The sequence below is a fragment of the Phocoena sinus genome, chromosome 18 (assembly GCF_008692025.1).
Source record: "Phocoena sinus isolate mPhoSin1 chromosome 18, mPhoSin1.pri, whole genome shotgun sequence".
NCBI lineage: Eukaryota > Metazoa > Chordata > Mammalia > Artiodactyla > Phocoenidae > Phocoena > Phocoena sinus.
Genome location: NC_045780.1, coordinates 30,815,124 through 30,842,496, shown reverse-complemented (window position 1 = coordinate 30,842,496; position 27,373 = coordinate 30,815,124). Strand labels below are relative to the sequence as shown.

Here is a 27,373-nt window from a genome sequence, read left to right as displayed (position 1 = left end):
AGGCACTGTCTACAGAACATCAAAGTAATTGCTTGTGAAGACTTCATGCACACATTCCCAGGAAAAGAGATACGCAGGATCCCTCTAACTGCTTGCTACAAATGAACAAATCTCTGACCTCAGATAATAGACCTGAGGCACAAAAGGTGAATGTTCCAGCTAGAAGGACAGTGGAGGTGTGGGGAAGAATACAATAAATGTCATAGAAGAGAACCTTACAAATGCTGTTTTCATCAGGAGAAATGATGAAGGTAAGTTACTCATTATTGTAAGCAGTATAATACAAGAAAGTAGAATAATCTGAATCAAGGAAGTAAATTAAAAATTAGAGAATGTTTCCTAAGGTTAGCCAAAAAAAAAAAAAAAAAAAGAAAGGAAAGAAAGTTTTTTTTCTAAAGTGACAGCATAAGAAAATTATACATACAAATAATATATAGACATTTTGTGGCTAGACATTTGTATGCGTATCTTTTTAAATATATGGAATGATACAAAACTAGTTTGCTTATGTATTGCTAAAAAAGCTCAAATCCATGATAGAAGCATCAGCATTACACTACTGGAGAACTAGTCAAACATTATACTATGCACATGAAAACAGATTCGTTTCTACCACTGGCTATGATCTGTTTTGGATTTTGACATTTTCTATATCCTGTTTTAAAAGCTGGTCAAGATGTGCCAGAAAGGTAGACATTTTAGTGCTAGAAAAAGAACTTAATATTTCATGTTGTTCCATCTAATCTAAACTTTTTCTAGCAAGCAAGATATTAAAACAAACAAACAAAAAACCTTAGATCAAGCAAGGATCAATACACAGCCTAGTATTTATTTAAGATATAAGTTCATTTTAATTTTGAATTAACAATATTTTATGCTGAGTTGAGTCAAATGTGGAGAATCTCTGTGCTGCATTTTTCTTAATTTTAATTGCCCAATTAGCTGGAGCTGCCTCATTCACGGGTAACAGGAGCAAGCCAGACCATTTTAGTAAGCAGCTCAGTGGTTAGGTGTGGCACTTTACTCATCTGTAACAAGAAAGCAAATTACCCTGCATTGTTCAGAAGCAATATCATAGGGGAACCAGTATCTAAAAATCTAAAAGTAATGAACATAAAAAATTGATGTTAAGACTGCATTACTATTTTACTCACTATTTTCCATTATTTTCTCAAAGAGCATTATGAAATAATACACCTCATCATTATAAGCCAGTTAGATGAGAAGCTTTGTGAAAATTACTAACTGCTATGGAAAACAGTTAACATATATAAATATTTTTAAACTTTATGAATTTCTGAAGGCAGCAGAGAAACTGAGCCTTCTAGGTCTGCCACAACTGGGGTGGCTTTTATGCACAGTAAAAAGGGACTCATGCATGGTCATGTAGATAGTTATTGTATAACCTTTCTCATTGAAGAAACATTCCTTGCATAAACAGATTGCATTGAAAAATAGAATATATATATATTTTTTAAATTATGATACCACTTGTCATTTTTGACAACAACGTGTTAAAGAGAGTAGAGACCTTTGCCCTCTGGGGCAACAGTGAAAATGTTTCTATCAGATTTTGCAATATTCTTAAATTCTATATGCATACCAGAAAACTGAAAATGAATTCAAAAAAAAAAGAAAGCAAGAAAAGAAAATGTAAACATATTATATTAAGAACCAGGAAAGTATACACTTTTTCTTAAGTTGAACATAATTATAACAAATGGAGCATTATAAAGCACAATAGGTATTTAGTATAAATTTCTTTAATGACTAAGTGAATAATGTTTGTACTAGTTCAGTTTGAAAGTTAAGATAGATATAAGAAAGAGTGAATATTAATTACGTTTTTTTTTTTTACATAAATGTACTGCATCAGAACATAAAGACACTGGGGCAATGCTTGCACTGCCAACACCAAATGCAAAAAGGAGTATCAGGGAAAGAAAAGCTCATGCAAAATCTATGCATATATAAATGATTTCAAAGCTTGAAGTGAAAAAGAAAAATATGATAAGGAAAGGAAAGGTGGCAAATGAAGATTGCAGAAGAAGACAAATAATAAGACATTTTTCAAGCATTGAAGGAACAAAAAGTCAGTGACAGAGAGAGTGGAGTTTCTTACAGATAACCAGAGCAATTTACTGACTGAAAAGACAGGCATTGCTAAAACAAAAATCAAATGAGTTCCTTTGAATCAGAAATAGACATAAACCTCAGGAGAATAAGAAACAAAATACCAAAGGAGGGCTGCACTGTACTGAAACAAATACTGAAATAAAAAATCAGTTATTTTTTTACAAGAATTAAAAATTGCTTATATCCTTAACAAATGTGTTATTTTATAGTTTTTAATTTTAAATCTATAAGGAGTTTTTGAAGCAAAAGTGTAGCAGAATCCCACCATCCTATTTTCCCAAATTTGTGAGGTAAGTGACTAAAATTGGGACTATTAACATTTAAATCAGTGAACTTGAGTGAAGCAGATTACTCTTCATCATGTGGGTGAGCCTTATCCAATCAGTAGAAGTCTGTAGTGGAAGAAAGACTGACCTCTCCTGCGCAAAAAGAATTCTGCCAGTAGACTGCCTTCAGACTTGAACTACAAATTTTGCTGAGTCTTTAGCCTGCTGTCCTATTCCATCTGATTCTGAACTTACCAAGCCTCCACAATAACATGAGCCAATTCCTTGAAATGAATCTCTCAATAGATAGACAGATAGTACATATACACATACATAAGTAGTAGATAGAGAGATGATAGAAGATGATGGACAGATGATAGATAGATAGATATCCTATTGGTTCTGTTACTCTGGAGAACTCTCCTAATATAGATGACAAAATTAAACAAATGCTGTATATTACTATGGATTTTAAATCCCTTTGAATAAACCTGACCTTGTGAACAGTTATGGTCCAGATGTGAGTCATGATGATGGGACCTCTCTAAGTGAGTTGCCCCATTAACTCCTTTACTCTGAAACCCATTCCAATTACTGCTTGGCCTGGGAATGATATTCCCTCCAAAAGTACAGGCAACTTGAACACCTCTTGAAACCCTAGTCAAGTAAGGTTGTAAAGGAAAATGTATTCGATTTCAGTGTCAATTTCAAAGCATGATGAGGATTCAAAGTGAGAAACTAAAGGAATCATGTGAAGAGAGAAAATGCAAAGTCCACATTATAAAGAAGGAAGTATTAGCTCTTTGTTATTTTGACAGTAAATTCCAACCTAAAGTGATGAATATAGCTCAATAATCTGGTTTTAAACTGATCCACATCAGGTGTGTCTTCTCCTAAAGGTTGGAAAGTAGGTGAAATAGAGCCTTGGGATTCTTCTAGAACAATGATTCTGAAATAATAACAAAGTGTATCAAGATTTACTCAAAGGGGCTTTAAGGTAGTAGATCTTAACTGAGGTCTAAACTTGCATAATAAAAAAAAAGATAATTTTGCTACAGGTATTTGGTGGTAGAAAAAGTTAGTTGAAGCAAATGGATTAATAATTTAGGGAAATAAAAAGATTGAAATAAAAAAGAAAAAAGGCACAAGAATAGAAAACATATAAGAAACATGTAAATGTCATATTAGAACTAAAAGATGAAAGATAATTCTTGAGTCTTAGACATTAAAAAAAAAAAGGACAAAAAAGGACAGGAATAAGGCATAAGCCATTTCCTTCAGTTATGAAGTGGAGAAAAGCTAACCATTAAACATAAAATCTACAATGTACTATTATGTAAGGGAGAAAAAAATGTTGATATATATCATGAAATTTGGACATTTGTTTATTGCAAGTAGCTAGCATTACTCTAATTGATAAAAGCAGTAAATAAACACTAAAACACTGAAGAATATCAAATTAGTGATGACTGTACATGGCACAGTATCTTCTGTTTTTTAACTACAATAACGAAAATAAAAGTTTAGTTTTAAGATAAAGTTGACCATAAAAATTAAAATTTTAATTAAAATATTCATAAAATAATTATATTTAATATTTTGCATTTCAAAATGTATAAGTTATAGTCTAAGTTTTGTTCATTAAAAATAATTACATTAAACACATTTCACAAAGCACTGAGCTGATCTCCTTGTGCTATGTGGCTGCTTCCCACGAGTTATCTATTTTACATTTGGTAGTGTATATATGTCCATGCCACTCTCTTCGTTCCAGCTTACCCTTCTCACTCCCCGTGTCCTCAAGTCCATTCTCTACATTTGTGTCTTTAATCTTGTCCTGCCCCTAGTTTCTTCAGAACCTTTCTTTTTTTTTGATTCTATATATATATGTGTTAGAATATGGTATATGTTTTTCTCTTAGATGTTAAAAAATAAATAAAGTAAAATAAAATACATAAAAAAGAATATAAATTCAAATTTATTTCTGATAATGTTAATTAACCTAAAATTGAAAATAAAATCTTAAATTTCCAAAAAAAGTATTTCAATGTTCAAATAAAAAATGTATGAATAAATTTATCATTTAACTCTAAAGTAAGAAAAAACTAGCAAAGCAAGTTTAAGAATAGAAAGAGAAAGAATAATAATGATTCATGTAGAGATTAATAAATTATAAAATTAAAATATACCTGAAACATATCCCAGAGTAAGAACTTTTACATTAAAAAATGGTCAAAATTTTAGTTAGATAAGGAAAACAGGAAAAGCACACACAAATAAAGAATAAGAAAACATATATTAAAAATTGTTGTATATTACTTGGCAAATTTATGCTAACACATTTAAACATCATACTAAAATAGATTACTTTATATTAAAAATGAATTTAGACATTTACCAAAAACTTCTATGAAATCAATATAGATTATTATCCATGAAAGATATCAAAATGCTAGAAAACTTTAAGAAAGAAATCAGAATCCATAAAGGTTTAAATGAGATCTCTGTTACATTTTCATGAATCTAATAGTTCTTATTTTATTTAAACTCATTCAAAGAAAACAAAGGCTATAAAGTTTCCAATAAATTTTATAAGGCTTCTATAGGCAAAAACAGTACAAAATAATACAGACTAATCTCACTCAGTTTACAGATATTCTAAATAAGCTACAAGCAAATCCAGCTAAAAAAACACAAACCATAATCATATAGAATTTATTTCAAGTGTTTAATTTTATTCCAAAAAATTCATTACTATAATTCACCATGCTAGTGCTACAGAAATGCCAAAAATGCATTTGATAAATTTCAAAATATGTAATTCCTATTTAAAATTACAATAACAGTGAGTAGAAAAAAATTTTAAATTTGATAGTAAATTACATGCTGTTATTTTGAAAAAAGAAAGTAACAGAAAGAGCAGAGACAGGAAGGCACTTCAGCTTAGTGTGAAGGCTCACTTGGTGTGAAGGCTCACTACTGTGGCTGGTAATTCTCTCCAGTCAATGGCCCTCCTGAGTCAGTTGACTACTAGATTATGCTGGGGCTCAGATCTGTCTACAGATATTTTCTATTTTTCCTGAACCTCTTTCCAATCTCTTTTAGTTGAAGATTTTACAATTAAAAAAAAACATAAATACATAAATAATTGGCTATTATAAAGAGGAAAACAAACTGTGGGAAAATATCCGTAGCATATTTGCAAAGTGTTATCTTTAATTTATAATAAATAACAGTAGGTCTTGTTTTTTTTAAAATGCAATGTCTCAAAGTAGATAATTGGCAAGACAATGGCTGATCTGCATTTGAACCCCTGTTCAAGACAAACAAGTAAAAACGATGAGAAATCATTTTTACTGATTCAGATTGGTAATGATTTAAAAGTCATTTAATCCCAAAGCTGACCGTGAAATAAGCACTCTCATGCATTCAAGATGGGTGTGTAAATGAGTACAGCCTTTATAGTAAATAACTGGGCAGTAAAAAAGATGGCAACTTAAATTTTTTAAATGTGACTCAAGAAAATAAAATATTTGCAAATTATATTCATCACAGCTATGTTTATGTGAGCACAAATTTGGAATTAAATCTCAAATACAGGCAAATGGTTAAATGGTGGAAATATTGTATAATTCTTTCAGAAAATTAATATGGAGACATTAAAAATTATGATTTGAAATATTTTTAATGGCCTGAGGAAAAGCTAATGCTAAAATATATAATAAAAAAGGCTCAATACACAAATATATATAAAATATTAATATAGATACTTCAAATCCACAGACACATATATACATGTATGTATATACACAAAGAGAGAAATATGAGAGATATGAAGATTACATATGACTGAGGAGAATAAATATGACTAAAATGTGACTGAAATCTGTGCTAAAATTTTAACAGTGACTAATTTTGCTTTTTGTAATTTGGGGTGATTTTTGCAACTTGGGATGATTTTATCTTTATATTTTATACAGTTTCTGATTGTCTAAAATAAACTTGTAATTTTCTTTTCAATTAGAAAAGCAATTTGAAGTTGATTTTAATAAAGTACATAACCGTTGAGACAGTAATTACTCCTTTGATATTTGACCCTAATATTTTCAAGGAAGATTAAATATACATCCAAAAACATGTTCATTAAAATATTGAAGAAAAGGAAAAAATGTAATTTATTTTAAGGTCTTGACCATGGAATTGCCAGCATATGATAGCATGGGCAAGGGTGATTTTTCCACAATATGTTATGGTCAAAAGGGGTTGTAGATGGGTAGAAGACTTGATTGATTATGTGAAACCCACTAGCAACATAAATGTAGACATTAAGGTTTCTCCATCCCAGATGTAATGGCTTAATTTGGACAACTGTATAAGGCAAAGTTTTCTCCACATTGTAGCATCTTTATGGTGCAGACCATTTTCATTTTCTCCCTAAAATTTAGAAGAAGCTTTACCAGGAGATATGGAAGAAGTGAAAAATAGGACTTATCGAAGCCTTGCATTCATAGAGAAAACAGGAACTAAAATAATTTACATAGTTGATCCTTCACCATATGTTAATCAAGGAAACTGCAACAAAAGAAAAACGTTCCACCCTGGAGAAATATCCAAAATTAGGAAAAGGAAGCATATAAGAATGCCACAAACTCAAGCCTGAGACTGGGAGTAGGGAGATTGACTAGAGCCATCTTCCTCTTCAGCTGAGCTCAGTGTTTTTCAAATTTCTTAATTAAACTAACCCTCTGTTAAGTCCCCACTCCTTATAATTTATAAACATTAATTAAATAAAAATCCATCTCTGGAGAAAAATGAAGGATAGAAATATTGTCTATTTCTAAAGACATAGGGTAAATTTGCAAAACCCCAGCCTCAGTTTCTTCATCTCTAGAGTGGGACAACAGTAGTGCTCACAGTTTTGTTTTTTGTTTCTTCTTCAGGTTAAAAGTGATACAGAATATGACAACCCAACACTGTGTCTGACACATAGTGGTTTTCACAATTTTGTTATTACTGTTAATCTACTGCATATGCACTGTCATAATCAAGGCCAGCTTCATGGGCAGGCAATCTGTGCAGTCACACAAGAAACCACAGTCAGAAAAATTCCGTGCTTGAGTTAATGCTCTGTTGTCACCAACTTGGAATTCTTAATTTTTAAACAAGGGACTTCAAATTTTCATTTTGTATTTGGTATCACCAGTTATGTAGCTGGTGCTCATCAAAATAAGAAGCATTTGACTTTATCAATGCAATTTAACTGTCTCGACTTGTCATAGTACTATTTTATGGATTCTCATTCTTATATACCCCATGGCAGTTAAGGAAATTTATGGCTGCCCTTTTATGTAATCTCTATAGGGTAAGGAAATATGTAATACATATAGGGTGCCTTATGGATTCAATCTAATTTCAAAAAACAGTCTTCACTTTGATCAAAATGATTTGGAATCTTTCTGAAGTTTTATGGCAATTTTTGAAAAGGACAATTTACAATTTATTACATGGACTGATGTGTGTTGAAAGCACTTTGCAATCCACACAGTGTTATGCTAAAAGGACTGCAATTATTTAATTACTTACAACATAAGAAAGGTTTATGCAATTCCATATGGCAAAACAGGACACTTGCAAACTAGTCATTATAAGAAATCACAATTGTACAAGCTTCTGCAAAGTCATGAAATTGGATTCTAATTAGTAATAGAGTTAACTTCCATCACTTGAACGTATCTACTACTGTGTGTGTAGTTTTATAGAAACCATTTTGTTAAAAAGCAGAATTCAGTAAAGGGTAGAACTTCTTATCTGCCTCATTGAAGTCATAAAGGATCAAGATCAGATTTTTGAATTGGATCTGACAAGAAATTAATGGGAAGTACAGAAGAGAGGAGTACTTATTTCTGTTAGAAATCCATAGTGAATGATTTTTTAGGGGCCTCTTTCTAGGTCAGCACTTTCAAACAGTATTTTAAAGTTCCGGTTAAAATGTGCTGCTAACATTAAGGTACTAAATGGTATTAATCTGAACATTTTTCAAATATATTCCATACTCCATAGCAGTGAATTAATGTCTATATCCCATAATCTGTTTTTTTCAGTCCTTCAATGTATATAAATTATAAAAGATGTGATGATATTTGAACAAATAACCTGAATGACAATAATTCTGGCAACTCCCAGAAATAATCAGCTACAGAAATTAACAGCTGTTCACTAGCACTATCATAACAGGCACTACTCCCTTAAAAGTGGAAGATAATAGATGGATAAAAACAATAACACAGGGCTTGCCTGGTGGCGCAGTGGTTGAGAGTCCGCCTGCTGATGCAGGGGACACGGGTTCGTGCTCCAGTCTGGGAAGATCCCACGTGCCGTGGAGCGGCTGGGCCCCGTGAGCCATGGCCACTGAGCCTGCGTGTCCGGAGCCTGTGCTCCACAACAGGAGAGGCACAACAGTGAGAGGCCCGCGTACCGCAAAATACTACCACACATCTTGCAGCATTTTTTGTCCACTACTATGACTGTGTTACTGTCAATTTCCCCTTTTATGGCTGCTAGCATGTGCCTTATGTACTGAGGCACTCCTACTTTGGGTGCATAATATTTACAATTGTTATATCTGCTTCTTGGATTGGTCCCTTGATAATTATGTAGTGTCCTTTTTTGTCTCTTGTAATAGTCTTTGTTTTAAAGTCTATTGTGTCTAATATGAGAATTGCTACTCCAGCTTTCTTTTGACTTCCATTTGCATAGAATAACTTTTTCCATCCCCTCACTTTCAGTCTGTATGTGTACCTAAGTCTGAAGTGGGTCTCTCATAGAAAGCATATATATGGGTCTTGTTTTTGTATCCATTCAGCCAGTCCATGTCTTTTGGTTGGAACATTTAATCCATTTACATTTAAGGTAGTTATTGATATGTATGTTCCTATTACTATTTCCTTAATTGTTTTGGGTTTGTTATTGTAGGTCTTTTCCTTCTCTTGTGTTTCCTGCCTAGAGAATTTCCTTTAGCATTTGTTGTACAGCTGGTTTGGTGGTGCTGAATTCTCTTAGCCTTTGCTTGCCTGTAAAGGTTTTAATTTCTCCGTTGAATCTGAGAATTGCTGGGTAGAGTAATCTTGGTTGTAGGTTTTTCCCTTCCATCACTTTAAATATGTCTTGCCACTCCCTTCTGGCTTGCAGAGTTTCTGCTGAAAGATCAGCTGTTAACCTTATGGAGATTCCCTTGTATGTTATTTGTTGTTTTTTCCCTTGCTGCTTCTTATAATTTTTCTTTGTATTTAATATTTGATAGTTTGATTAATATGTGTCTTGGTATGTTTCTCCTTGGATTTATCCTGTGTTGGAATCTCTGTGCTTCCTGCACTTGATTGAATATTTCCTTTCCCATATTATGGAAGTTTTCAACTCTAATCTCTTGAAATGTTTTCTCAGTCCCTTTCTTTTACTCTTATTCTTCTGGGACCCCTATAATTCGAATGTTGGTGCATTTAATGTTGTTCCAGATGTCTCTGAGACTGTCTTGAATTCTTTTCATTCTTTTTTCTTTATTCTGCTCTGAGGTAGTTATTTGCACTCTTTTATCTTCCAGGTCACTTACATGTGCTTCTGTCTCAGTTATTCTGCTATTGATTCCTTCTATAGAATTTTTAATTTCATTTATTGTGTTGTTCATCATTGTTTGTTTACTCTTTAGTTCTTCTAGGTCCATGTGAAACGTTTCTTGTATTTTCTCCATTCTATTTCCAAGATTTTGGATCATCTTTACTATCATTACTCTGAATTCTTTACCAGGTAGATTGCCTATTTCCTCTTCATTTGTTTGGTCTGTTGGGTGTTTACCTTGCTCCTTCATCTGCTGTGTGTTTCTCTGTCTTCTCATTTTGCTTAACTTACTGCACTTGGGGTCTCCTTTTCGCAGGCTGCACACTCATAGTTCCCATTGTTTTACTGTCTGCCCCCAGTGGGTAAAGTTGGTTCAGTGGTTTGTGTAGGCTTCCTGGTGGAGGGGACTAGTCCCTGTGTTCTGGTGGATGAGACTTCATCTTGTCTTTCTGGTGGGCAGGTCCGAATCAGGTGGTGTGTTTTGAGGTGTCTGTGACCTTATTATGATTTTAGGCCACCTCTCTCTTATGGGTGTGTTTATGTTCCTGTCTTGCTAGTTGTGTGGCATAGGATGTCCAGCACTGTAGCTTGCTGGTTGTTGAGTGGAGCTGGGTCTTAGCACTGAGATGGAAATCTCTGGGAGAGCTTTCTCCATTTTTTATTATGTGGAGTTCAGAGGTCTCTGGTGGACCAATGTCCTGAACATGTCTCTCCCCACTCAGAGGCACAAGCCTGACACCTGGCTGGAGCACCAAGACCCTGTCAGTCACACGGCCAGGTACGTGGGGGGCTTCTTCCCTTTTGGGAAGTCTGAGGTATTCTGCCAGCATTCAGCTGGTGTTCTGTAGAAGTTGTTCCACATGTAGATGTAATTCTGATTTACTTATGGGGAGGAAGGCAATCTCCACTTCTTTTCCTCTGCCATCTTGAAGGTCTCCCCACAGTAGACGCTTCTGTGTAAAAATCGGCAAGTGGGTGAATTTATAGGCAAAGAAAACAAAGATGTGGGATTGATTCGATTTTTAAAAGTTTACTATATGACTGCTATACTTAAACTACATTGAAATACAGCGTGAAGATTAGAGTGTTGGGAACAAAATATGAACAATAAATATCAAAACTGGAAAGGTTTTAAAAAATAAGGTAACATTAAACACAAATATAAACTCAAAATATTGTTTTAAAATTTTTTAAATTAGAGCTTTGAAAAAATATATATCTATAGCTGGATGACTTTGCTGTACACTTGAAACTAACACAATATTGTAAATTACCTATGAATCAGTATAAATAGATAAATATATATACTCAACAACGACAAAAAAGGAATAGCATTCTTCATATATGTCATGTATCATTATTTAAGTTTGTTTCTATTTTTTTCCCTCTCTATTTTGAAAAGGTTATTGTTGTACTTCCATTTCTTGTTATTCTTAATATAGATAAAAGGTGATTGTTTTGTACACTAATTTTATATCCAGTAATCTTAAGAAATATTTTGTATTTATTCCAACAGATTTTTAATTGAGTTATTGAATATTCTATATATGCAACCATATCAACTCTAAGCAAAACATTATTTTTCTTATTATTCAATATTTATACTTATTATTTGATTTTCATATATTATGCCATATTCTGTAAGATCTGACCATGAATAATCTACTTTTAAGAGTTATTGTAGTGATACCTCTTTCTTATTCTGAATTGACAAGCAAAATTTTGTATTTCTTTTGTGCTGTTGCCTTTCTTGTTTTTTTAGGTTAAGATTTTGTTATGTTTCCTTAGTTTCCATCTACTCATTTTTCCTTAGTTTTTTAATTCGTAATGCTGGCTAAAGTATACTTATTTTTTATTTCTGTTGCTAAATCATGTGGATTTCCTTTGAGACATGTTGAATTTTTAAGGGAGGGTGATTTAAAAATAATTGCTCATGGGCTTCCCTGGTGGCGCAGTGGTTCAAGGTCTGCCTGCTTATGCAGGGGACACGGGTTCATGCCCCGGTCCAGGAGGATCCCACATGCCACGGAGCAGCTGGGCCCACGGGCAATGGCCACTGAGCCTGCGCGTCCGGAGCCTGTGCTCCGCAGCGGGAGAAGCCACAACAGTGAGAGGCCCGCGTACCACCAAAAAAAAAAAAAAACGCTCATTATGTAAGAAGGATAAAGTTGAATCCTTGAATTTCATTATATAAAAAAGGGAACTCTGGATGATTTAATATATTAATGTACATGATAAAAAATATAATAACTGAAATATAGAATAATACTGTATAACTCTGGAACAAAAAATCTACCTAAAAAAAGCCTATTTTTTAAGATAAATGTTAATTTATATGAACATAGCAAAACTAAGGATATCAGTTTCATGTAGCGCATAATTGACAAAGTTGACAAATATGAAGATATTTGTAATATTAAAAATCAACAAGAGGTCTTTCTTATTGTCATTTTGGAAATAAATTTGATAGTATTTAGGGAAATATCCTATACATGCATCTGACAACATGGCAATCTCAAACCTAGTTATGTCCAGGAGAATTACTGATTACTGATTACATACACAAACTGGTTCGTTGTAGGTCTGTCTATGCCAGTTAGGAATTGGAGGCAACTTGGCTGTCCATCACTAGGAGAAGAGATAGAAAAAGTATTGTGGTTGCTTATGGTAAAATACACAGTAAAATTTAAAAGCAGTGAACTAGATGAGTATATAAAAGGGATGGGGCTCAAACTCTGTTGAGTTTTAAGATGATAGAACACTAAAAGGAATTTATAGAAAAAAGCAATTAAAACATATGCATTTAGGGCTTCCCTGGTGGCACAGTAGTTGAGAGTCCACCTGCCGATGCAGGGGACACAGGTTCGTGCCCCGGTCCAGGAAGATCCCACGTGCCGCGGAGCGGCTGGGCCCGTGAGCCATGGCCGCTGAGCCTGCGTGCCCGGAGCCTGTGCTCCACAACGGGGGAGGCCACAACAGTGAGAGGCCCACATATCGCAAAAAAAAAAAAAAAAAAAAAAAATATGCATTTAAAACAACACTGTATAATTTTTGTAACATATGTTTCCAAAATATGTGACAGATCACAACATACAAAAAGACAGTCAGGTGTGTGTGTGATAAGCAGGAGGATCTGCTTAGCTTGACATCACGGTTGGAGAGTGGATTCCCTTCTAACAAAGTTTAGACAGAATTTTTATAAAATATTTGAGTGCTATTTATTTAGTTAGTTGTGTATTTGGGGAATTCTTTAAAAATCATACCAGTCTTATAGAACAATCTCAAGAATAGTACAAATAACTCTTGTATCTGCAAATTTCCATTATCCAGAGTCCCCAGTATTCAGGATTTTACCATATTTGACCTCATCAATCATTCATTAGTTACTCGTCAAACCTTGGTACTTTAATACGTATTTCCTTAGAAGGGCACTCTCTCACAATCTACAATACAACCATCAATACCAAGAAAGTAACATTAGTTTAATACTACAATCTGATTTATAGATCTCATTCAAATTTTGCTGATTTTCCCAATGGCTTTTATAGATCTAGAATCCAACACAAGATCACTGGTTGCATGTAGTTGTCACAACTCTCTGGTCTCCCTCAATCAAGAAGAGTTTCTCAGACTTTTCTTGTTTTTCATAACCTTGACTTTTTTTTAAAGAATATAGACCAGTGTCTTTAGAATGTACCTAAATTAGAGTTGCTCTGCTGTTTTCTCACGATCATATTCAATCAAGGTAGGTAACCATGGCAGGAATGCCACAGAAGCAGTGCTATGTTCTCAGTGTATCACTTCCTGAAGCACCCACAATCAATTTATAATCACTTGATTTCAAGGTATATGTATGCCAGCTTTCTCTACTACTAAGTGATTATTATTAGTTGGCATTCTATTGAATTGGAGAGCTTAGTATTCTACACCGTTATTTTATTCATACATGTATTTATTTACTTATTTATTTATAACACTAAGTGAATTGTAGCTTCCAAAAAAATTCAATGGGCTGCATTCCTAACCTTTGTGCCTTACAATGTGACTGTATTTGGAGACAGGATGTATACAGGGGAAAGTTAAAATTAGGTCATTACAGTTGGCCCTAATTCAATATGACTGATATTCTTATATCAGAGGAAATGTGGAAATAATCATGCACAGAGGGAAAAACATGTGAATGCATAGGGAGAAGATGGCCATCTACCAACAGAAGAGATAGGCCTAGAGAAGAGTCTTCATGATTCTCAAAAGGAACCGACCATGCTGACACTTTGATCCTGGACTTCTAGTGTCCAGAACTATGAAAAAATTAATGCATGTCCTTTAAGCCACCAAGTCTGTAGTACTTTGTCATGGAAGCCCTAGCAAACTAATATACCAAAGACTCATGGATTTGGCTATAATATGTTATTATTATTTATTTTCATCCTTAAATTAAATCTCAGATTTCAGATTTCATCAGTAGTAGCCTCTTAAATCTGCTTTCTGTGTTTTTTAGACATCCTCATTCATTGAATACTTTCTTAATTTGTTCCACAATAAGGTTTTCCAGATTGATCTTATACTTTTCTTGACTTGGGCCTGGAAGTCCTGGTTCTTTCTAGTGGAGAGTTTGCTCCACATCCACAGTATTTGCTTACCTATGCACTGGATAATTGGTATATTGCTACTCCCAGGACCTTTCTGTGGATAAAGCAGCTTGGGAATATATCCATATGTGTACATCATCACTCTCTTTCTCTACACACACACACACACACACACACATATATGTATAAACACAATATATATGTAAATATGTATACATAAATATATACACTTATTTTGATAAGTATTATTTTCTTTATGAGAAAATACTAAACTATAACGTTATTTTTGATCAGCAGCCTCCAAGATGATTCCCAATGATATACCTCATCTTGGTCTTCACTCCGACTCTCTAGGATCAGGGACCCTGTGAAAAGCCAACTTCAGTGTCATCAGAAAGCCCTGTGCAGATGCCTACGTGAATCCCCTTGGAAGTGGATTTCCTCATTCTCTAATGGAGCATTCAGATGAGACATTAGCCTAGACCAACAGCTTAACTACAACTTCATGGGAGACTAACCCAAAGAACCCAGCTAAGCCATATTCAGATTCCTGACTTCTAGGAATAAGTGCTCATTTTTTTAAACCACAAAGTACTGTGGTGATTTGTTTTATGCAGCAATAGATAACTAATACAAAAGTCCCCAACTTATAATGGTTCGACTTACATGTTTTTGATGTTATGATGGTGTCTAAGTGATACACATTTAGTTGAAACCGTACTTCACATTTTGAATTTTGTTCTTTTCCCAGGCTAGTCATAGACCTTAGGATACTCTTTTGTGATGCTAAGCAGGGCAGAAGCTGCAGCTCCCAGTCAGCCCCACAATCACAAAGGTAAACAACCAATACACTTACCAGCATTCTGGACCCAGACAACCATTCTTGTTTTCACTTTCAGTACAGTATTCAATAAATTGCATGAAATATTTAATACTTTATTATAAAATAGGTTTTGTGTTAGATGATTTTGCCCAACTGTAAGCTAATGTAAGGTAGGCTAAGCTATCTTGTTCAGTAGGTTAGGTGTATTAAATGCATTTTCAACTTAAGATATTTTCAACTTATGATGAGATTATCTGGATGTAACCCCAACCCCATCATAAGTCAAGGAAGATCTGTATATCACTGATGGCAAGTTCAGCAGTCACTTCTTAATTGCAAATATCTAGGGCATTTGTACTTAATTTGCATGTTCTACAATATAATATTTAAATGTTTAAACTTAGAATCATAAATGATAGATTGAAGCTAAGCTTTGTCATTTACTTGCAAAGTTATCTTCTTTTTCTGTACCACAATTTGTTAATATGTTAAATATGGATAATAATAATAGTGACCATCTCAAGATTTTTATGGCTATTAAATAAGATAATATGTGTAAGACACATAATACAGTGTCTGGCACATAGCAATTGCACAATAAATATTAGTTTTACTTGTCATTGTTATTATTTCTTGTCTATAAAGATTGTCTTCATCTTTTGCTTCTATAACAGTACTCCTTGATTTTCTTCCTATTTCTGAGTAGCTACCTATACTCCTTTGAGTTATTCTCCATGAAACTTTCTTTGCCCCTTTTAATTTATCACTCAGAATAAACTAATCCTCTAATGACTCACCCTAGATATTTCACAAGCACTTCAAGATTAACAATCCCATCCCTGCAAATCTATGTGTTTTCCGAAATTCTCTATCTTAGTAAATAACTTGGTTATCTACTTGGAAAATCAAAGCATAAACATGAGTTTTAATTTAGTATACATCAGTTAACCAAATATTTTGATTACTAATTATCTATGTAGTTCTAGAATTTTATAAAAAAGCAAAATGGAAAATGATATGGGTTTTGTTCCCTTGAGAAATGTACTGTCTGATGAGTATGCAGAGAGGTGTGACATCTGTTAGGGTGGTTTCAGGAGGCAATAAAGGAAAATGGGTCGTGGGGGAGCAAGAAAAGAGATATAAACGCTAATAGGTGCAAGTGAAAAATGTCCTTGTCTCCCTTTATAATGTATTCAATGGAAAGACATTGAAAGGTTATGAATATGGGATTGCAAAGATTTGATACAGCCTCAGCTCTCCTTCAATCACAAATTAAAATTTTGCTAAGTCCCATTAGAAGTATTTTCTTTGTATTTTTGCAATCAGTTTCTTTTTCTCCATAACCACTGCTACTTGTTTAAATTCACCTTTGTCATTTATTGCTGGACTTATAGCAATATATTTGGCTTTCATTTTTAACTTCACTTATTCTCCTACTTAGAAGCCTTTAGTGACTACTCAGATCCTTTAGGTTAAAATTCTAGTTCTTAGCTTGGATTCCACACAAAAGAGGCCCTTTATTATTATTCATTTACTTGCCTCTCCAGGTTCATCAACTACTTCATCCACACCAGCAACACAAGTGCTGTCCACTGCAAGAAACTTCTTCAGATTTCCTGTAGCGACCACACATTTCTATTGTTTTGTGGATACATATATTCTGTTAGCTTTGCTTGGAATTTCTCTTTCCTTACTCCATTTTCATCTGCCTTTGTGCTTCAAGATCATCTCCCATAATGTTCTCTTTCTCAGTCACCTCCAGTTTTACTTAGGTTCTCTTTTTCTACACTTAAATAACATCTGTCTTGTAATGACAGTAATTGTAATAGTGCCTACCTAGTGAAATCTGGGGTTTTTGAGGCATATTAGAATTATCTATATTTATCCATAGTTGCATAATTAATTACCCTGAAACATAGAAAATAAAAACAACAAACATTTGTTATCTTATAGATTCTGAGGGTCAGGAATTCAGAAGCAGCTTAGCCAAGTGATTCAGGTTCAGGTTCTCTCAGGAGGTCTCCATCGACATGAGGGTTTGGGCTGAAGTTATCTGAAGGCAACATTTGAGCAAGAAGAGCCTCTTTCAGGATAACCCATTCAATGTCTTTTTTTAAAAAATAAATTTATTTATTTACGGCTGTGTTTGGTCTTCGTTGCTGTGCACGGGCTTTCTCTAGTTGCGGTGAGCGGGGGCTACTCTTCGTTGCCGTGCATGGGCTTCTTATTGCCGGGGCTTCTCTTGTAGCGGAGCACAGGCTCTACAAGCGCAGGCTTCAGTAGCTGTGGCTTACAGGTTCTAGAGCTCAACTTCAGTAGTTGTGGCACACGGGCTTATTTGCTCCGCCACATGTGGGATCTTCCCGGACCAGGTCTTGAACCCATATCCCTTGCATTGGCAGGCAGATTCTTAACCACTGCGTCAACAGGGAAGCCGCCATTCAATGTCTTTTGAAAGGAGAACTCAGTTCTGTCTGTAGACAGAAGTCATCAGTTTCTTACCATGTGGCCCTCTCCATAGTGGTAACTTGAATGCCCTCACTACATGGCTGCTGGCTTCTTCGAGAGCAAATAAGCTAAGAGCGAGACAAAAGCTGCAGTGTTTTCTATGATCTAGACTTGGAAGTTTGACTCCATTATTTCTTCAATATTGTATTAGGTACACATGTTACAATATTGTATTAGTCATCTGGTGTGAGATAAGACTACACAAGCACATGAATATAGGGAGGTGAGGCTCATTGTGGGCTATCATGAGGTTATAAATTTGAAAAAACTTTAATATTACAAAAGATTATATTAATAATATCTTAGAACCTTTCCAATTATTCTACTTTAATTGTGGAAGACAGTTTCCCTGAAAATATTTGCCTTCATGGAGATCCCAATTTAAAATAAAGGGCAGTAATTTAAACATTAAGATTTTTCTGTGGTATATTTTATATATATATATATATATATATATATATATATATATATATATAACATATATTTCATTTGTACAACTGTATTTTAACTTATGAGCAATTGTATATCCAAAGAAAAACTTAATTATGAAGAACAAATAAGAGGACAACGTTTTCTTCCAAGCAGCTATATGGCCTTGAATCATCTATGGAACTTCATTGTGTTTCAGCTTTGCCACCACTCAGATCAGTAATATAACAAATTGTCCCTTATATCTCATGAAACTATTATGAGTGTAAAGAAAGCTACTGATGATAAACAGCAACGAAAAGTTAAATGGCTCGTGGCTCCGGCTCTGCCTTGGGCTGGCTGCAGTCTCAGTCTGAGGGCGGCCGAAGTGGTTGGTTCGTTTAAGATGAGGTTTCTGCTGCTTCTCCTAGCGGCAACATCGGAGGTGGTCTGAGAGATGCCTCCGCCAACCTGGGCGGCGTGCCTGGCGAGAGATTAGAGATGCAGTACGCCACGGGGCCGCTGCTCAAGTTCCAGATTTGTGTTTCCTGAGGTTATAGACGGGTGTTTGTGGAGCACGTGCGGGTTATTAGCCAGCGGTACCCAGACATCCGTATTGAAGGAGAGAATTACCTCCCTCAACCAATATATAGACACATAGCATCTTTACTGTCAGTCTTCAAGTTAGTATTAATAGGCTTAATAATTGTTGGCAAGGATTCTTTTGCTTTCTTTGGCATGCAAGTTCCTAGCATCTGGCAGTGGGGCCAAGAAAATAAGGTCTATGCATGTATGATGGTCTTTTCCTTCAGCATCATGATTGAGAACCAGTGTATGTCAACAGGTGCATTTGAGATAACTTTGAAAGATGTACCTGTGTGGTCTAAGCTGGAATCTGGTCACCTTCCATCCATGCAACAGCTTGTTCAAATTCTTGACAATGAAATGAAGCTCAGTGTGCATATGGATTCCATCCCATACCATCGATCATAGCCCCACCTATAAGCACTGAAAGCTCTTTTACATTAAGGGATTTTTGCAAGAGCAGCGTGACTGACATTATGAAGGCCTGTACTGAAGACAGCAATCTGTTAGTACAGACAAGATGCTTTCTTGGCAGGCTTGTTGTACCTCTTGGAAAACCTCAATGTAAGACAGTTTTTCAGTGCTGGCATATTTTGGAATTCTGCACATTCGTGGAGTGCAATAATACTGTACAGTTTTTCTTTCTTCCCCAAGTCCACTTGGTTAATAGTTTTGTTTTTTTAAATGCAGACATTACTACTTGTACTTTTTTTCTCGGTCATATTTGAAAAAGTAGAAAATTGAGTTGCAATTTGATTTTTTTTTCAAAGATGTCTGTTAAGTCTGTTGTGATTTTATATGAATTTTCCTTTTTTATAGTTTAAAACTGATCTTTTTTGGGATGAGAGCTGAAGTTCCCAAATACTTTATAAAAGTTTTTCAGACATCTCTAATTTGGTCATGTCCAATTTACATAGTTTTCAAAATATTGCAGATTGTGAACAGCATATCATATAAGATTATGCAGGGAAATCCTATATCCAGAGTACTCTACCAATTTGTGTATGTGTGTGTGTGTGCATGTGTGATTACCAGAGAACTACTAAAAGACCAACCACTTTTTAAATCCTGTTAATGTAGTTCAAGTGTCCTGCCTTAACCAATTTAATGAGTTGATTAAATGGGCCTTTATACTTAACTCAATAAAAAACTAAGCAGATGTAAGTTAAAAAAAAAAAAAAGAGAGAAGTTAAATGACTATGAATAGGTAAGGTGTCTTCATTAAGTGATTTGCAAACATGTCTCATAAATGGTATTTGAATATTTGTAATTACCTAGCATGCATTATATACAAATAATAACCAATCTAGTCATTGTACAATGCTAATTTCAGGTGACTTTTCCCAAGGTACCTTTTTTGGCTACCAGATTAGCTCATCAAGGAGGTAGATTTACAATGTCACATGTAAAGACACTGATGACCACCAGGTACCATTTATCTTTATTCAAGCTCAGTGTAGAAGTGCAGATAAAATGGGAAGAAGACTGAGAAGGTATATAAAAATTCTCATCTGTGTTTACAAACCACACTACTTTTATTTTTTTAATTAATTATTTTTTACCACAGTACTTTTAAAAAGCCTTAAAATATTAGTGGTATTAATCTATTTTAGAATGTAAAAGGCATGAAGGCCATAAAAGGAATTCCTGGTTCTCAATAAAGCAAACTTTCCATGTATTCAAAGTTCAACTTGTGGACATTCTTCCAAGAAAAAATAAAGTTACTGATGGATAATGTTTCAAGGCATCTACAATGGGAACACAACTTGCAGCACAGGCAGGTAGCTTTCAGAAGGAACTCAGAGCAATTTCATCAGCTATGTGCAACACCTTACAGATCACTGTGGAGCTAGAGTGGATTTGATTTTTCCTCTGAAGTCATGTACTCATCTAGAAGAAAGGTTTGGCTCAAACTTTCACTTCATAAAGTACTTTTTAATTTATTCCCAAAGGTATACAATGACATATTACTAAACATCATTTATAATGATTTATCACTGGTAACTTAATTTGTTCCTCCTTTAATTTTATTTAGAGAGAAAAGTAAGAAACCCCTTGACTTACACAAAGATTTGTTAACCTTGAGTCATTTTTGTTTTAAATGCTTGAAATTCTTTGAGATTTTTTTTAATATGGAATTTGTACATTCTAGTTTTCAACTTCAAGGAAAAAGTTAATTGCAACACCTTCATCTTCTCATATTTCAAGGGGTTATTCAAAATAAACTAAAAGATTCTGAATTTTAAAAAAATTGCATAGCATAATCAGGGCTGATATGGCTGATATAGAAACTGCAACCCAGACGCAGAGTACTGTCAACACAAACATTTTTATGTCATTGGCTTAGTGCCCCTGCTGTGGGTGACAAGGAAAATGATATTAAATCTTGAAGGAAAGTGATCCAATTTAGGCAATGGTGAAATTATTATTAACAAGTCTTCCATCATAATTTGGAAGGCAAATAATGTTGATTTAAGAGCAGAGGTTGGAAAACAGAATGTTAGTAATGGGTGCTAAACATCATTGGGTGGATTTTACCAGATCTTAAAAGAAAGAGATTATTTCAAAAAGAACTGAACATTTCCAGGTGGAAAGAAAAAAAAGTGGAAAAGTTAGGAACTTGAAGATTTGGAAAATACAAATCCAATGTCAAACAGTAAAATATTAAAATTGAAACATTTATAAAAGTCAGGTTAGTTGCAGGGTCCAAAGAGTGCTTGCCCTTTTACTCATTATTAAAAGATTGTGAATAGCTAAGGTGGCACCTAGTAAATCTTTTCATTTGGACAAAAGAGAGAAAAGCTATGCCTCTCCCATGAAAGCTTAATAAAACAAAGTAATTGCAATTATTTTGAGTGTGTGAGAGAGAGAGTTCAGGTAAGGGTGGAGAAGAGAATGCAAGAAAATAATGGCAAATTTAAGAAGTATGTTCATAAAAGAACAGCATGTAGACACATGATGATGACTGGAATCAAGTAGATAGAAGCCAACTACATGTTTTAGAGTCATTCTTTCCAAGAAACACTAGCCTAAACTAAAAGTTTGTGACTTTTGAGGGGGATAAAACAATTATCAGGTCCTCAGTCTTCTATAGGCAGAAGGAAGTTCAGTTCTCAAGGAGGATATGGTCCACAATACTCAATTCAGTTATGGAAATGGAGGATGATAAGAAAGGAAAACTCTTCTAAACAATGAACTGAGAACCATCCCTCTCAGGGAGCAGAACTGAGCCCAGTCATAAATCATTCCTCTTTCCCAGAGTGGGTGGCCCTTACCAATGTCTGCTAAGCAGGATGTCATAATTTTTTTTTTTTTACAGTAGGTCCTTGTTGATTATCTGATTTAAATGCAGCAGTGTGTACATGCCAATCCCAAACTCCCAATCTATCCTCCCCTCCACACCTTTCCCCGCTGGTAACCAAAAGTTCATTTTCTAAATCTGTGAGTCTGTTTCTGTTTTGTAAATAAGTTTATTTGTACCTTTTTTTTTTTTAGATTCCACGGTATCATATGATATTTGTCTTTCTCTGTCTGACTTACTTCACTTAGTAGGATAATCTCCAGGTCCATCCATGTTGCTGCAAATGGCATTATTTCATCCTTTTTAATGGCTGAGTAGTTGACATTACTATTATGTGTCTCCCATTCTTCTCCTTTCTGTGCGTGTGATTACTGTTATTATTCTGACCCTATCTAGCCACTATAAATTGACTGCGTGAAACAGATAACTTGTCTTTTTGTCCATAATTCTCAAGAGGATCCACAAAAGGAACTATCCAGAGATTATCATCCATCATCTTTTATAAAAGGTTATTAATATCCTGAATATTGAGCTTGATGCTATGGCTAGCTGGGACTTTTGGATTGTCTTTCTTGGACAGGGGAGGGAGAGATTTCTGTTTGGAAATGAGATTGGACTGAATATTTGGTAAACAGAAAAAGGAGCTGTGGTAGTTATTAATATGCTCACAGATAGCCTACCTTCTTCTAGCCACACAGCAGGACTGGAATTCCAACTAGTTAAGAATAAATTTTTACTGAGATGAATCAATTTCCATCAATATGTACCTGGTTTCAGGATATTTTTTTAATGCTTATATGTAATAATGTCTTCTCTAATAAAGTCTTCTTCCCTGAGTCATCTTTTTCCTCTTTTTTAAATGGGGAAATATTCAGGGTTTATCTGTATTTCTAATTTCATACTATCTGCTCTCTGAGTGACCTTTTCTAATTTTATGGCTTCAGCTATCAACTGTATTTTGGATGAATATTAAATTTCAGTCTAGATTTCTCTACTGAATTTTAAACTCAAATACCCAATACCTAATAGACATTTCAAACCCATTATTGCTCCAAATTGAATTGATTATTTTTATCATTGCAAATATGGCTGTCTTCCTAAATTTACCCTTTAACTGATAGTCATTGAAGGCCAAAAACCACAGAATTCTCTTATATACTTTTTTCTGTATCTAATTGCTCACCAAGTCATGCTAATACTATTAACTAAGCATTTCTAGGTTGCTTCCACTAGATTGTCCCCACTGTTACTTACCTCACTATCTTACGGCTTTGCCATCCACTGTAATCCCTGATCCAAAGAAATCGGATTATTTGAGACAGAAAAGGAACTTCAGTGATTATGATAAAAGATAAATTCTGTAATAGATATTTGCAGGAAGTAATATTGAAGAAAGACATCTAAATCAATCTCACCTCTACAGGAAACACTTCTAAGACTATTATGCTGCTTTCATTCATTTCACAGATATTTATGATGTGAATTCTCTATGACAGGTCATCCTTTTCCTTTGTATCAGGTAACTCACTGTACCAACTATGGATAATATAAGACAGCATTTCTCTTGAATTCGCTGAAAAAAAGGTGGGAAATAATATTGTAGGGTACGGTGTTGGGAAAAACATCATTCTCTAGAAGTGTAATAAGATTGAATTGCAAAGTTCTTATTGGAAACTGTGAAACATGAATTTGGAAATGTCAGTGTTAGACTAGATTAAGACGTTGTATACTGTGTGATATTGTCAGAAGTTTATCCTTATAACAAGAACCCTAAGAAAAATAACCACCTTCTGGACTGCATGACTTGGTAACTGGATCTCCCTTGTGTTTCAGCCCTCAGAGACAAATAAATCTCTTTAGTTTATTTTTGGGCAGGAGTAGGTTTACCTTTAGATAAAGTTTTAATACATTTAGTCAAAATGAAAATTTAAAAGTGAGATTAACTTAAAAAATTCAACTGGAATAAAAATAAGATTCATACTTTACACAGATCTAAATGTGTCTTATTCAGAAGTGTTCAGAATATAGAAATAAGTAAAAGATGGTGATGATGGGAATCAAGAGAATGGAACAGTGAAACTTAACATTTTATCTGTTGGATTTTTAATAAATAAAATAACCCTTTTATAAATTTTCATACTTTTGTACATTTTCCCAGATGCACATGTATTCTTTTATAATTAGGAATAATGAAGATACTAATAAATGTGTTCGTGATCCTCTCATGGACTTTCTGGAAAAATAAGTGTTAAATGAAAAATGTAGTTTCTTATTATATTTGACATATATTAAGAAACAAATAGTCATATTATAAGAAAATGTATGTACTCATGGCCTCCAACCTTCTCTGAATTATGAGCTACTAACTGAAATAATTTATGCCACTGATTGTTCAAAAGTGCAGATGTGGTAGACTATTTGTCACCTTTCACTATTTTTTTTTGTTAAATATGGAGACTTCTAATAAACAATGCATCTAGAAACTTGGAAATAAACAACCAAACCACAAAAATGTTAATACTGAATCCACATGATCGTAAAAAACGTTGAGAATTCAACAACACAGTTCTGGTCAAGTTTCTCTTTGTTAGTAAAATAAACGAAATGTCTATAATTATTTGTTAAATCTAGTGAGTTTATACAGGCACTCTAGGTAAATGACCAACATTTTTTGCCAATTATTTTCTTTAACAGATACTAATAAAAAATTATAAATGTTTTAATATGTAGACGTTTTAAGTCGTTCAAATTGGTCGTTTGCTATAATGAAACAAAGCTACTTGGCTGATTATGTGACATGTAGAAGTTAACTGTATCCCACACAAATCCTGCAGACAGATGTTTATGGCAACTTTATTCATAATTGCCAAAGCTTGGAAACAACCAAGATGTCCTTCAATAGGTGAATGGACAAATAAATTCTGAGACATCCAGACAATTTAATATTATCTACAACTAAAGAGCAATGAGCTATCAAGTCATAAAAAGGAAGGAAACTTGGAAGAAAATTAAATGCACAATACCAAGTGAAAGAAGGCAATCTTCAAAGACTACATACTGAATGATTCCAACTATATGACATTCTGGAAAAAGCAAAACTATGGAGACAGTAAAAAGATCAGTGGCTGCCAGGGTTTGGGGAGGGGGTGGATAAATAGATGCACAGATGATTTTTAGGGTGAAAATACTCCATATGATACCACAATTATAGATACATGTCATTATACATTTGTCAAAGCCCATAGGATGTACAATAGCATCAGTGAACTGTAATTTAAACCACAGATTTTGGGTGATCAGGATGTGTTAATGTAACCATCAACCAACAATGTCCAATTGTAACAAATGTACCAAGCTGGGGGAGGGGGCGGCCGGGCAGCATGTTGGTTGTGGGGAGGCTAAACATGTAGGGGAACAGGGAGTATATGAAAATCTCTGTACATTCCCCTCAGTTTTGCTGTGAAACTAATACACTTTTAATTTTTTTTTAATTAAAAGAACTCTTTAACTGTTTTGATTGCAAGTATTTTTTCTGAAATACTTTTAATACATTTTCATGTTAATACAAGCATACGTCAGATATATTGTGGGTTCAGTTCCAGACCACCCAAATAAAGTGAGTATCACAATAAAGTGATTCATACAGATGTTTTGTTTTCCAGTGCATATGAAAGTTATGTTTACACTACACTGTCATGTTGTGTGCAATAGTATTATATCTAAAAAAGCAATGTAGCTACCTTAATTAAAAATACTTTATTGATTAAAAAATGCTAACCATTGTCTGAGCCTTCGATAAGTCATAACAGCTTTGCAATAGTAACATCAAAGATCACTGAGCACGGGACGAGGGTAAGATGGTGGAAGAGTAAGACACAGAGATCACCTTCCTCCCCACAGATACACCAGAAATACATCTACACGTGTAACAACTCCTACAGAACACCTACTGAACGCTGGCAGAAGACCACAGACCTCCCAAAAGGCAAGAAACTCCCCACGTACCTGGGTAGGGCAAAAGAAAAAAAGAAAAACCAGAGACAAAAGAATAGGGACGGGACCTGCACCAGTGGGAGGGAGCTGTGAAGGAGGTAAGGTTTCCACACACTAGGAGCCCCTTCGCGGGCAGAGACTGTGGGTGGCAGAGGGGGGGGAGATTCGGAGCAGTGGAGGAGAGCACAGCAACAGGGGTGCGGAGGGCAAAGCAGGGAGATTCCCGCACAGAGGATCGGCGCTGACTGGCACTCACCAGCCCGAGAGGCTTGTCTGCTCGCCTGCCGGGGCGGGTGGGGCTGCGAGCTGAGGCTCGGGCTTTGGTCAGAGCACAAGGAGAGGACTGGGGTTGTCTGCGTGAACACAGCCTGAAGGGGTTAGTGCACCATGGCTGGCCAGGAGGGAGTCCGGGAAAAGGCCTGGAGCTGCCGAAGAGGCAAGAGACTTTTCCTTCCCTCTTTGTTTCCTGGTGCGTGAGGAGAGGGGATTAAGAGCGCTGCTTAAAGGAGCTCCAGAGACGGGCACAAGCCGCGGCTAAAAGCGCGGACCCCAGAGAAGGGCATGAGACGCTAAGGCTGCTGCTGCCGCCACCAAGAAGCCTGTGTGCAAGCACCGGTCACTCTCCACACCGCGCCTTCCGGGAGCCTGTGCAGCCCGCCACTGCCAGGGTCCCGGGATCCAGGAACAACTTCCCGGGGAGAACGCATGGCACGCCTCAGGCTGAGGCAACGTCCCTCTGGCCTCTGCTGTCTCAGGTTCGTCCCACACTCCGTACCTCTCCCTCCCCCTGGCCTGAGTGAGCCAGAGTCCCCCAATCAGCTTTATCTTTAACCCTGTCCTGTCTGAGCAGGAACAGACGCCCTCAGGCGACCTACACGCAGAGGCAGGTGCAAATTCAAAGCTGAACCCCAGGAGCTGTGTGAACAAAGAAGAGAAAGGGAAATTTCTTCCAGCAGCCTCAGGAGCAGTGATTAAATCTCCACAATCACCTTGATGTACCCTGCATCTGTGGAATACCTGAATAGACAACAAATCATCCCAAATTGAGAAGGTGGACTTTGAGAGCAAGAAATGTTATTTTTTCCCCTTTTCCTCTTTTTGTGAGTGTGTATGTGTATGCTTCTGTGTGAGATTTTGTCTGTATAGCTTT

General features: G+C 35.2%; 1 pseudogene; it reads left to right on the top strand.

Moving 5' to 3' along the window:
• Positions 1-18,750: 18,750 nt before the first annotated feature.
• Positions 18,751-19,432, top strand: LOC116743179 (annotated as a pseudogene).
• Positions 19,433-27,373: the final 7,941 nt, after the last annotated feature.